We start from the raw sequence: 12,707 nt of genomic DNA, 5'->3' as shown, positions 1-12,707 counted from the left end.
TAGAAAAATTTATAGAACTTCAACTTGGCAATTATTTATACGCATTCTTGAGCTGTTTTGAAATTGTTTCTTGTAATTTAATTTTGATCCCCCTGGAGACAGTATACTTATACATGGCAGGAAATTATCTGGTATCTTCCATGATTATAAGCCTGAGGAAGGAAATGGAATAGGGGCACAAGAAATACTGTATATTTTGGTGATTCCAATTTTATTATTCTATAATTTCTGTACATAGTTTGTATAGTTGTTGGAGCTGATTTTAACCTCTATGAAACTATTGACATAATAGGGTCTTCTGGGCAAACTTCTTTCTGTCATGAAGTTAGGAAGTGATTGGATTGATCGAAAAGCCTTTATTTTCACAGCACCTCTGCCAATCCATAGGTAACACTTTCATCGAATTTACTTTCTCCAAGAAGGCATCACTGATAACATTCACCTAATGCTGATTGACCCTTTGCCCTGGTCTTATCTGTACTTGTATAAACACTTCTCATAAAAATCACACCCTTTTATTTCTATATATAAATGTATTTTTTATACATTTTATTCTTTGAGCTATAGATTGTAAATATATCTTTATTCTTCCTCATAAACTTTGGTACCAATAATTTATGTCAGAACTTGATGCGATATGAAAGATAATGTAATATCTACATTCTTAGATAATATAAGACACAAAGAGTAAGAAAATGATTCAAATACTTACTGTATTAGTCAGTTTTCGTGTTACTAATAAAGACATACCCGAGACTGTTTAGTTTATAATGTAAAGAGGTTTAATTGACTCACAGTTCAGCATGGCCAGGGAGGCCTCAGGAAACTTACAATCATGGCGGAAGGGGAAGCAAACACATCCTTCTTCACATGGTGGCAGCAAGGAGAAGTGGCAAGCAAAAGGGTGAAAAGCCCCTTATAAAACCATCAGATCTCAGGAGAACTCACTATCACGAGAACAGCATGAGGGTAACCATCCCCTGCAGGGGCCTTTGAAAACAGTATGCTGAGAATAGATAGGGCTCAAGGACAGTATCTCCAACTGAACTTTTAATGAACTCCCGTAGGCGCCAAGAAGGCGGGTAGATAAGGAAGAATATAGAAACAAGGTACTGAGTAGAAGGTTACATGTGGGAAAAGAAAGTTTGTTTTGCATTGCATTCTTTCTGCTGACGTGAGGTTTATGGAGTATAAATAAAGTGAGGCGGAGGCTCTGAGTGCGGCCGCCATGTTCTCTGTGTGTCTTTGTCTTTGCGTGTGTTCTTTCATTCTCCACCACCCCCGGTGCGGCCCCCAACAATCCCCATTCAACTATCTCCTACCAGGTCCCTCCCATGACATGTGAGGATTATGAGAACTGCAATTTAAGATAAGATTTGGGTGGGGACACAGCCAAATCATATCACTTACCTATGATCACACAGCTTGTTAATGAGTCATCTTATTTTTCCAGTGTGTGTTCTGGGATACCCCACAGTTATCCTATACCCTAACCCTGTACAGAGATATACATCATAAATTTTTTTCAGCAAAGAATGAAGGGGTCAGAGTATATTACAAAAAGTAGCTGGGTAGAAACAGAAAGAAGATCAGTTCAGGGAAGTGGAATCTGAAGGGATCCAGAAAGAACACAGGAAATGGAGGTTAGGCTGAAGCGCAATGGACACTTGGCAGGAGGATGACACAGTACATTATCAGATGGGCATCAGAGACCAAGAGGTGCTGGATCCCAAGGTAATCAGCCAAAGCATGGCATGACCTTGGTAGTGCCAAACAGGGACACTGAAGTCTTCTTAAGTAAATGAAGAAAGGAACCAGGGTAATCAAAGGATCTCTACATGAATGCCAAAGTCTTCAATAAGGATAGAGTTGGGCTTAAGAAAGATACTGATGTGAACAGTGGAAGGGAGAGAAGGACTAGGAGACAGAAGATCATTGCAACAAGGATGGGTGGTGGATGGTAAAGTCTAATAGATATGCACATCAAGTGATTTGAGATTTTAAAATAAGGATGAAAGAAGGTACAAAAATGTTAATGTTGAGAAAGAAGATTACACTCAACCAGTATGCCCTAAGAAATATTAAGTATGGGAGAGAAATAGCTTTTATGTATGAAGTCTTCAAATTCATGTAACAACCATCAGAGGTGACATGCCTAAAATAATTCAAATGACAATAAAATTGTGCTTAGTTGTGAAAAACACACTTTATTCAAGATCCAGTCATAATTGTAGATCTGCTAGCTTCCACCCAGGTCTAATTGCAGTAGCACCAAATTGAAGTTATGGCTTTTACTACCTGAAGACAAACATTCCATTTAGCCTTTCAGTGTTTTATCTTTCAAGTGTGAAAAATACATGAAAACTAAGGCATTTTTTCCCATTGCTTGAAAAGGGAAACATTTAATTTTTATTTTTGATCCTCCTTTGGTCTAGATATCCTAGGACTAGTCAGTTAACACGTGCTTAGGGCAAGCCCTCTGGCATGATTCAAATTGAACTAGGATAGGGCCTTCTGATTTCTCCAACTATTTTGAGAGTAAGACAATACAGTACGAAAAGATAGAAAACCTTTGCATAATTGCAAATTATTTTGATCTCTCTTTCTTAGAAGATAGAGAAAAGGTGGCATAGAAGAAACAATCAGCGCAAAATGGGTTTTACATAATCTGTTGATTACTTTGTTTTTTCTACCACTTAAGAATACTGGATTATTAAGAATTTGTAAGCTTTTTTATAGTATAAATGCCAATCACCAGAGGCATTTTATTTTTCCTTACTAAGACCATATTCACTGTCATTTGCTTAGGGAAATCTCATTAACATGGATAAGAAATAAACCACTGAAATTAGACTGTTTTTGGCCATAAGTGGTTATAATCAGCATTCATATCTATAGAACTCACTGTACACTTACCATATATTACTAATTCTTTACGTTCAGTGAGGCAGAAATCTTGGTCTTAAAATATATTTGTATTCCATCAGAGTTGATAGTACACAGTGGATCCTGAACAAATTGAGTTGATTAATACAGCTGTGAAAGACAGGATATATTAAAATTCATTGATAATCTCAATTGGAAAATTTGAGATCTGTTCCTCTGCACATACATGGGTTAGTGTATATTTATAAGTGAAACATCTGGTGGACAACGTGAGACTATTCCAGCCAAAATTATTTCTGAAAAGTGGGCATTTATTTATGCAATGAGAAATTTACAAATAAATGATGATGTATTTCAGAGCTTGTCTTTATAAGATTTGCACTCAACAGTTTCCAAAGTTAGAGAAAAATATATATCATAAATTTTTTAAAAATCATACATAACGTTCAAGTACAATCTTCATTACAATTTGAAGATATGAATATATGTATATGTGTGTGTATGTGTATATATATATGTACTCTCCAGAGACCCTTAGTTATCAATATCCTCTTAATGATGAAGACAGAGTCGTTGCTGTCTTTCTGATTGCCCATGACTATACACATCACCTGCATCTGTCAGTACTATGTTTTTACTTTGCTGAGTGCTCCATTGTGGAAGCACATATACTTTTCTTTGCCTTGTTTCTGGATGTGAATGTTTCCTCTTCTGATCTATCAATGATTGGGGTTATTTTGAAATAACAAGAAACAAGTAAAAACCCATATGGCAGATATTTTTAAAAGAAGTGTTTATTACCATTTTTGGATAAGCAGCTATTCTGTCTTCACTGAAGATAAAGTAAATGTCAATAATCTTAAATTTCTGAAAAGCGCACTTACAGTAGACACAAGATCGAATTTCTCTGCAGTGAATATTGTTACGGTCAGATTAGATTTTGCTTATGAAAAACCTTGGCCATCTTAATGAGATCTGAATTATCATAGACAAATGTACACTTTTCATATTTTGGAAATTAAAAAAAAAAAAAAACAAAATGAGAAGTTCCTACTAAAATGCTCTTGCTACAGAAACCTCAGTTCTTCCCAGGAACTAGCCCACACCTTGGTATAAGATGCCTTTTCTGAGCATCAGCATTCTTAATTGTAACATATAATGTCATGAAAGATCCTAAAAATCTTAAAAGGGTTCACAGAACTACTAAAATTAGGATTAAGTCCTCTGCTTCCTATCAATATAAGTTAGAATTCTGAAATTCTAAGAAAAGACAGATTCTTAAAGATGAACTAGTCACTTCTTTCTTTTGATGCAGGAGATTGCTGAGTATTAGGCTGAAGGTATCCAAGTGGAAGAGACATGATGAGACTCTCAGGCCACTGCTATTTCCACTGCATCCCATTGTTGCTAATGATTCATAAAATCCAACTCATTTCTCATACATCACTTCTAAAGACTCACTGTGAGTAAAAGAAAAAAGAAAAGAAAGTCTTTAGAATGGATTAGCTGCTATCTATCAATTCATAATATTTTTATGGAGTTTTCTATAATATTATATTATCCGTTAATTTGGGTTCACAATAGCTTAGGAAAATATGGGCTATGCCATTGAAAACTTTCCACAAAAGCATAACATAAATTCACATTTAAGTGTTCATTAAATAAAAATATTACCTACACATAATAAAAATACTACAGAAATTTATAAAATGGCAAATAAAAGTCATCCTCCCCATACATTTCTTCTTATAGAAAAGAACATTGATATGTACAACAGTCTATGTACATAGTTCTTTGTGTGTTCTTAAAAACATACAGAAGTGAAACTGAACATATTGCACTTTTCTTTTGTTAATTTGCTACTTTATCTAGGCCTATTTTTATTTTTATTTATTTATTTTTTGACATGGGGGTCTCACTCTGTTGCCCAGACTGGAGTACAGTGGCACAATCTCAGCTCACTGCAACCTCTATCTCCCAGATTCAAGTAATTCTTGTGCCTCAGCTGCCTGAGTAGCTGGGATTACAGGTGCATGTCATCAGGCCCAGCTAATTTTTGTATTTTTAGTAGAGACAGGATTTCATCATGTTAGCCAAGCTTGTCTCGAACTCCTGGGCTGAAGTGATCCACCTGCCTTGGCCTCTCAAAGTGCTGGGATTACAGGCATGAGCCACTGCAGCCAGTGTACCTCATTGTTTTTAATAGATGCAAAATATTTTCTGTTACATGGTGTACCATAATTTATCTAATTTTCTATTGAAAAATATTAGGTGAATTGAAGTCTTTGGGTTTTTTTTTTTTTTTTTTTTGTAAGATAAGGCTTTTAAAATTTATCTTATTGTTCCAAAGATCAAAAGTCCAAAATGGGTTTCTCTGGGCTTGAATGAAGATGTCAACATGTGTCCTCCAGAAGGAACATGGTCCTGTTGACATCTTCCTTCCATTTCTTTGCCTTTTCTGGCTTCTAGAGGATGTCTGCATTCCTTATCTCATAGCCCCTTCCTCCCTCTTCAAACCCAACAGCATTGCATCCTTAAGTCATTTTGACACAATGACCTCTGCTTCCTTTGTCACATCTCCTTTTCTGACTCTGGTCCTTCTGCTTCTCTCTTAAAAGGACCTTTGTAATTACATTGGCTAATCTAGCATAATATCCCCATTTCAAAATCTTTAAATTAATCACATCTACAAAAGGGACTACAAAAATCCCTTTTGCTATAAAAGGTAACATATTTGTATGTTTCAGGGATTAAGACATGCACATCTTTGGGTCATTATTCTGCCTGCCACAGTCACCTGTATTTATTTGTGTTGTTTTAAACCACTAAGTTGTGATAAGTTGTTATAGCACCAACAGGAAACTAATATAGTGGTTTTAATCTAGAATTACAATTTAAGGGTCATATCAGCTGTTGTATGTTTCTCTTTCTTTAAATGCAAATAGAAATTGTCAACCAAAGAAAGACTGAATTTGTGACCACACTACTAATAATCATAATATACATAAAAAGCTGTTGACTTTTATGGATGAAATGTAAGAAACTTTATTGTTTTAGGAAGTACTTTTTTTTTCTTTTTTCTTTTTGTTCTGATGCCTGGTTTTTCATTTTAATGTTCACTATTTATGAAACAGAAATTACCAGGGTGTTTAATGCGGGTAGAATGAGGGAACACCATTACACTGCTGCTGCAGAACTGGAAGTTTTAGCTTTTCTTTAGTCTTCTAACGTAAACAGTTCCTCAGGAAGATGTAACATTTTGTGGTGACATTGAATGCTGCCGGTAAGAATGCATGGCACTGACATCAAATACCAAGCAAGGCCTGCTTTACTGCCCGTCACTGTTCCTTTCTGTTTCCGCTCAGCTCTTCTCTGTTAGTTTTCATTTTAAATGTCAAGCACAACCAAAGTGGGAACCGTAGAGGAAAGATCTTATAGACACAATATGTCATAAACGCCTTGTTTTCTTTGAGAGTTGACCAAATTTGTCAAAGTTTACTGAGCTTTTGTTTCTTTCTCCCTGCACAGACTGGGAAAGCATGTTGATGAACATCCTGTGGTCATGATAGGACCAGAGATAAGCCACGAAAGGGATAATTCTAGCATCTTCTCCTGAAATCCACTCTCTTCCTAATGAGCCTTTGTTGTCAAGAAATCCCATTTCATGTCTGAATTAAATGTATTTGTGGAAAGTGGGAGTAAGTGAGGTGGGTTGAAGGAAGGAAGTTCCTTGAATAGAGTGGGAACAATTAATTCTGTGAGTGAATGAATAAGATTGACTATAATCAGAGACAGAAGCCTTCTCTGATATCAAAGAAAAAAACATAGCTACTTATATCTGCATACTGTCCTCTGGAGATTTTGTTTATTAGAGGTTAGAACTGTGGGATTTTATGAACAGAACAACTTGGTTTGAAATTTGGGTCTACTGCTTAGGTGCTGTGACCATGTAGAATACTGTGTCACTTATTGTATACTTAATATTATCTTACATTGCAGAATGTTAAAAAAAAAAAAAGAAAAAAAAGTAAAGGAAACTTTAGTATTCCAGTGCTTCCAATATATACCCATATAGAAAATATAGATGAAGAAAATATAATCTTTAATTACATAAAATATAGTCATTTCAATTTACTCTTTTGACATGGAATGTCTCAATTCAAGATGCATTATAATTGGGTATATTTTAGCTTCTACATGCATATTAACAATAAATCCACCTTATGTTCAATAATTGAACTTACACTATCATTAACCTTAACAATTCTTATTTTATAATTTTAGCTAAAAAGCAGCACTTGCTGTTATTTAAAAATTTTCTTCTTGAATTTACATTCTCAGAATCCCTTAGTTCAATTATATTCATGAATGTTAGTGCCCATGCACTATAATGAATTTCAGTTAGCCAAACGAAACATGTCTCTTTAATAGAAGTGCAATAAAAACATGACTTCATGTTTTTATTATACTTCTATCGTGTTGAAGATATTATGTTTTTATCATGTCAGCCAGGCTAGTCTCGATTACATGTTTTTATCATGTAACTAGACATTTAATTCAATTCATTAAATGGTTCATAACTACTCACCAGCCTTGGTATCCATCTAATACTTTGGAAACATAATCATTCATCATTCTTAGATAAATCATCCTGAGACTATTTTTACTAATAAGTAAAATAAGTCTTTTTTTTCTTTACAATATTTGTTTTATTTTAATCAAGACTAAGAGCTTTAACTATGAAATGTTAATTAGCCAAATGTCTCCAATTCTCTATCAGGTTTTAAATAATATACTATTATCTAAACATTTCCACATCCTTACCCCCTACTTACTAGTTCTTTACTACATTGTTTCATAAATAACCTTTTCAAATCTGTAATTTGAACCAACTTTTAGATAACTTCTGAATTAGACAAAATGATTCTTTTCTGACTAATAACATAACCCTTTTGGGCACATTTTGTATACAGAATTATATGTTAACTAGAATTCTTATGTTTAGTAACCTAAAACTTTAGTGAGACCCTAAAAAGCAAGAAATCCTGAACCATCAGCTATGGGCATTTATAGACAAGAACAATTCCATAATTTTAGAAACATGTTTTCCTGTATCATAACCCTTTCTCAATTGGAAATGACTCATATATTCAATGAGTATCAAAAATAATCTTAAGATTTTAATTTATGCAAAAAGTTTACCTAAAACATTTATCCCACGTACATGGACTCAATTCCCTCATTTTTAAACAGTTTATCTAGATTACTTCTGTAAACTGAGATATTGGACACTATCATTTGAAGTTAGTTATTTCCTTGTTAACCATGTTTTTAATCACCAGAGAACATCAAATGCTCACCTAAACCTAAGTAAGAGCCTCAAAGTTAAATACATGGGTATTTTTGCCAACAACTCAAAATCAAAAGATTTAGCTAATACCAGCTTACTCTCATTTGTCAAAAAAAGGCACACAAACCAAGATCATTTTGTTTTGGCTGGGTTTATAGTTTTATAACCTTCTATGCTAAACCCTGACATCTCAAAATATCTAGCAGAGACAAATATAAAATCCAGACAAAAATGTACGCTGACAATTCTGAAGGTATTTCTATTTTTATTTTACCCATTATTTTAAAGTCAGCTTGTTTTGTAAAGTTATACTTAAGTCACATGAACTTGAAGATTGCTTGGACTTATTTGCTTAATTTATTAGCGCTCTTTTACTTATCAGCCAATCCGATAGACACAACATATAACAATAAATTACATACAAATAAAGACATCTAGACATGTACACACACATGAATGAAGATCTAATGGGTTGGAATCCTAGCCATGAGATAGCAATACAAGCTCACTGGTTTCACTTTGCCCCACTAGGTAATCCAACGAAGGTTCTGAACCAAAATTTCAGGTACAGAAGTTTCCCTGGCAGTTTGATTTTTAAAGCCAAACCTCTCCAGACTCCAAAGAATACTGGGCCCAAACAGCACCAAAGGAGAGCATCACAGGTTAACCAGGCCCCCTGCTTAGAACAGCAGCACAAAAGCCTGGCCACATGCAATGCCATCCCACTTTCCCATTCAACAGCAAACTTTAGATTCCAAACAAGATTGGGGCCAAACAGTATTGTAACTGTGAGAGAAAATTCATAAGAGGGCCTAGTACTGGGCCTCAGCACTTCTGCCAAGGGCGTCCGCTTTGGAGAGGTTGAGGACTGGAGGATCTCCCGGAGCGTCCCCCTTTGGTGTCCAATCTTAGAGTGTCAGACGTCTCTGACCTTAGGTGGGCACTGGTGCCACTTGCAAGTTTTCCCACCAGAGGCGATGGTCCACTGTGAGCTTTCCTTTTGTCCCAGGATGAAGGCCTTGACTTCTAGCATCCTTATAACTTGATAAGGCCATGCTTTCCCATGTTTCCTGTTCCATGAGCTTTAATGATAGGAGCTGGAGGCTAGGCGGGTTTCTCTGCCCTTAGCCAGTGGACTCCTGGCTGGTTCACCAAAATATGTTACCAGTTGAAGGTGTCCAGGTTCTTGGCGTCTGGAACAAAGAACTTCATCATAATCATCTGTAATGGTCAGAAAGGGGAAACAACTCTGATGCTCTCCAACAAGTGAAAGGTATACAAGCCATAGTATATCCATACCATAAAATCCTCACTGCCCAGGAACAACTTCCAGGGTTCCCAAATCCTTCATATCCCACCAGGAATTTTCCATAAAATAAGTCTTAATTTCGATTTATTTCAGTAACAAATGGGCGTAAGGGTGAAGTGGCAGCTGGGGTGGAAAGAAATTTTTACTCTTGACTCCTCTAGCAGGCACAGCTGGCTTCATGGGCATGTGATGGGTACAGTTTGTTGCACATGGTTCCCATTCTCAGAGGGGTCTGGTGGTTGGTTTATCACTCTACAGTCCTCTTCATGAAATTCTTAAGGTGTTATTTTTCAACATGTGGTTGGCAGAGGGGATGTCCTGGGGTGTGTTCATGGAAATTTTGTGATCCAGCAGCAGTGCCCAATGGCACTGGCACTGGGCCCTGGGCACAGCATGCAGGTGCATAGTGATTGGCCTGGCTACCTGGCATGCACACACAGGATTGAGGGTGCCCCGGGAACCACTGGGCTTAGTGTGTGACCCAGATGGGACCTGGAACTATATTGGCAATGAGAACAGTGACAGTAGCTGCAAGGTATCTGTACCTTGTATCTTGGGAATACAGGGGACCCAGGCGGTGTTGGGAACCATGGGAAACCAACTTGCCTGTTAATCCCCCAAGAGAGCAACTCCTTGCAGCTTCTGCACAAATATTCCCTAGTTTAGTGTTGGGTGCTCAACCAGTGAACTTTGTCAGTAAATTATTGAAAAATAAACTCACATACACATAGACATTGCAATAAAGCATATCAGGAAGTTAGTTGAATTAGAAATTATTCAAGGAGTTTACGGTCTTCAGTTTTGAAAACTGTTGAAACATTCCAAATCATATATCCACAGGCTTACAAAGAAAATTAACTTGAATATTGTAGGATTTGCAGTAAACAGAAAATAACTCTATTGTCATATAAAGCTTGAGATAAACAGATTACCAATAAAAAATAATATGAAAAATTGATTTTCTTGTAATGAAGGATAGAGTGATAGAATATATAAACATGTTTTGAATTATATACAAATCACGAAGCCACTTTCAGTTTCTTATACAACCTCCACAAATTATAAGAAATGTCAGAGAAAACACTAAAATGCCACTGAATAGCTTTTTATTTAAAATCAAATCCAAATGAATTAAAATTCTAATTAAATTTAGATAATTAAAAATTTAAAAAGGAAAAATAATTATTTAAAAATTAAGTCAAAATTTGTTTTTATTTTAAATCATTTAATTTAAATAATTTAAATGATTTAAAATTATGTAAACATTTTTAAAAACATTTCATCTGAATTTTAAAATTTAGATAAAACTAATGAAACTAATTTTTATGAAGAGTTAAATCTTTTCAGAAAAAGTGTTTTGTGAATTATCAGCTTTAGATGCCTAAAATTTATCTTATTATTATTATTATTTTTGAGACAGAGTCTTGCTCTATCACTCACGCTGGTGTGCAGTGGCGCTATCTCAGCTCACTGCAACCTCCACCTCCTGGGTTCAAGTGATTCTCCCGCCTCAGCCCCCAACGTAGCTGGGACTACAGGCTTGTGCCACCATGCATGGCCAGTTTTTATATTTTTAGTAGAGACGGGGTTTCACCATGTTGGCCAGGCTGATCTCAAACTCGTGGACTCAAGTGATCCGGTCGCCTCGTGCCCAGCCAAATTTATCTTTCAAAATTATTTACCTAATTTTTTTCAAAGTAATGTATGAGAAATATATCCCAATATTTTCACAGTCTGTAAAATGTTCATAATAGCTCCAGCAACAGTTGGGTCAGCAAAAAGATTCTTCTTAAAATTAAAAAGCACAAGAAATTGCAATGCATTTGCAAGAATGGCTGACATCTTTTTCAATTGTATTGATTGAAAATGAGCTGGCTAAAAGTTTACATTTTTATGATTTAATCAATAAAGTTGCAGAAATGTGAGTCAGGAAAATCTTATAATCATTGAGAAGTCCCATTAATAAAGTATGTTTATTGTATTATATGCAATTATGACACATTCTTTTTATATTTTATAATTATATATTGTTATTCATATATTATTACTACCCTTGTTATACTTCATAAGTAAGAAAATATTGTTAAAGGAAAATGTTTTATACTTTAGTACCTTTGGCAGCATGTTCTTCCTACCCTTTGAATGAAAGGCCCGTTTTCATTGTTCACTGGGCCCGGCAAACTACGTAGCTAGTGCTGGACAGCAAGATTTAGTAAAGAAGTTCATCTCCAGAAGATTTCTCCTTGAATCCTTACTATTCTGTAGATGAAAAATAAAAATGGCATGTATTTATGGTGTACAACATAATGTTTTGATATAAGTATATATTGTTGAATGGCTAATTCTAGCTAATTAGCATATCTATTACCTCACGTTTCTCTTTTTTTTTGTGGTCAGAACACTTAAAATCCATTCTCTTAGACAACTTCAAGTATTCAATGCATTGCTATTAATAAGTACAGTTACCAAGTTGTACAAGGATCTCTTGAACTTATTCCTGCTGTCTAACTGAAATTTTGTATCCTTTGACCATTACCTCTAATCCTCCCCACCCTGAGCCTCTGGTAATCACCATTCTACTCACTGCTTCTGTGAATTCAGCCTTTTTAGGTTCCACACATAAGTGAGATTATACAGTCTATGTCTTTTTGTGTCTGGTTTATTTCATTTAACATAATGTCCTTTAGGCTCATCCACATTGCTTTAAATGACAGGATTTCCTTCTTTTGCAAGGCTTGAATAGTATTCCATTGCAGGCATATATTTTATATATATATATACACATACATACCACATTTTCTTGATCCACTTATCCGTTGATGGATACTTTGGTTGATTCTGTATCTTGGCTATTGTGAATAATGTTGCAATGAGCATGGGAGTGTAGAGATCTCTTTGACAGGATGATCTCATTTCCTCTGGATATATACCCAGTAATGGGATTGCTGGATCATATAGTAGTCCTATTTTTGATTTTTGGAGGAACTCCATACCATTTTTCATAATAGCTGCAGTAATTTACATTTCCACCAACAGTGCACAAGGGTTCCCTTTCCTCTGCATACTTGCCAACACCTATCTTTCATCTTTTTGATAACAGCCATTTGACAACAGGTATGAGATGGAATCCTTACTTTTTTTTTTTTTTTTTTTTTGAGATGG

This window comes from Theropithecus gelada, chromosome 4, assembly GCF_003255815.1.
Source record: "Theropithecus gelada isolate Dixy chromosome 4, Tgel_1.0, whole genome shotgun sequence".
NCBI lineage: Eukaryota > Metazoa > Chordata > Mammalia > Primates > Cercopithecidae > Theropithecus > Theropithecus gelada.
Note: the sequence above shows the minus strand (reverse complement) of the source record.